Source organism: Austrofundulus limnaeus, unplaced genomic scaffold, assembly GCF_001266775.1.
Source record: "Austrofundulus limnaeus strain Quisiro unplaced genomic scaffold, Austrofundulus_limnaeus-1.0 Scaffold451, whole genome shotgun sequence".
Lineage (NCBI taxonomy): Eukaryota > Metazoa > Chordata > Actinopteri > Cyprinodontiformes > Rivulidae > Austrofundulus > Austrofundulus limnaeus.
In genome coordinates this window covers 297,193-298,963 of record NW_013952853.1, presented here as the reverse complement: position 1 = coordinate 298,963, position 1,771 = coordinate 297,193, and the positions used below count along the sequence as shown (strand labels likewise).

At 30.3% G+C, this 1,771-nt stretch overlaps 1 protein-coding gene across 1 annotated transcript in view; it reads left to right on the top strand.

Moving 5' to 3' along the window:
• The window catches only part of rtf1 (RTF1 homolog, Paf1/RNA polymerase II complex component), a gene marked incomplete at its 3' end in the record, with an annotated part of 31,389 nt that overhangs the window by 1,066 nt on the left and 28,552 nt on the right, over nucleotides 1-1,771 (top strand).

The window sequence follows — 1,771 nt, the reverse complement described above, 5'->3', positions numbered from 1 at the left end:
ACCTAAATGTTGGTGTCGTAGTTGATGAGTACCATTCAGAAAAACACACACACACACACACACACACACACACACACACACACACACACACACACACACACTGCACAGTCCTGTACAATCACAACTTTGTTACTTAAAGAGGCAGAGATAACACAGGTTTAAAAGTTTGGTTAAATATTTGTTGTCAAACAGATCTCTGGTTTGTTATTTTTATACACAATTAATTTAGTTGAGGCCAAATCAATCAATCAATCATCAATCAATCAATCATCAATCAATCAATCAATCAATCAATCAATCAATCAATCAATCTTCCTCATTCTAACATACAAACACATTTTCATTTAACACGTACATCTATGAGTGAAAAGGGAGCAGGAAGAAGAAAACCTTGTATAAACCTGCTCCTTTTTTAATAATTACATTAAAATTTTCATACATGAAATCACAAACAGAATCTGCAAACAGTATGTCATTCTCCTCATTAACTCAAAACTGTATAAGACTTAATCATTTTTTCTTTATAAAGGATTTTAAATTGATTTAAAGTAGAACATTTTTTCAAATCTTCATCCAAACTCTTCCATAATTTTACCCCGTAAACTAAAATACACATTTGGTTTAAAGTAGTACGCACAGTTTTACTTTTAAAATCATATTTTCTTTGGTTATTTCTGTCATTTTAAGACAAAAAACTTTTGTAAATTAATTGGCAATAATGTCTTACTTTAAACATAATTAATAAAATTTTAAATTAACTAAATCCCGTAGTTTCAAGATGTTTGTTTGAATAAAAAATTGTTTTTTAAACTTTACAAAGTCCACAGAGCTGAAAGGCATTTGTCCTGTACTTTCTCACATTAGACATTTGTAATAAGACAATAAGTGAGAGACAGGTTTACTAATATTATCTGTGAGATTCATCTGCTGCTCCAACAGACAAACATCTTCCAAGAATATATCAAAGTAAAATTATATTTAGAAAAATACAACAAATTAAAGAAAACAAATGCAGACAATATGGCCTGTAACTGGTTGTATAGTGTTATTTACTGGTACATCTGTATATGTGATGATATTTTATATTTATCTAATGTTTTATTTCTATTTTCATTATCAGTACTTGCTGTAACATTTTGACCCTTTGAGCTGTGTACCTGTTTGCTGCTGCAGGAATATAATCTAATCTGACAACTGTCCACAAAGATTAACAGCTCTGCAGAATATGACCAAGTGTGGAAATGTAAATAAATAAGAAAATAAAAATAAATAATAAAAGAAAATGTAAATAATAAAATAAGTGTGAACATGTAATGTGAGCTTTGCAGAAAGCAGCAGTCAGTCCAGTTAGAGGGGATGCATGAAGGGTTTCAGCTGTCACATCTTCATAAGATGACTTTGATTGTTCACAGGAAGTTAGTGTTGTGTACAAACACTGCCTGCTGCATGGTCCAACATCCATAACCATAATATTACATTTACACTTAAACATCACTTTAATAGATGCTGATCAAAAGTAAAACAAAGCCCATAGTAAAACAGTTTAAAGTCTTAAAAAACTGTTAGATGAATCCATGTATGGTTCGATCTTTGGTTTCTTCGTTTCAAAATAAAATTTCAAAAACAAAACAAGCACGTGATTTTTTGTTTTTCTGTTTTCAAAACAAAATTAGAAAAATGGCAATTGCAACACTAAAAAAGGAGTATATTTTTTATTTACTGCAATGGTTAAACCAAAGACAAGCTTTGACATTGAACTGCTGTTTATCCC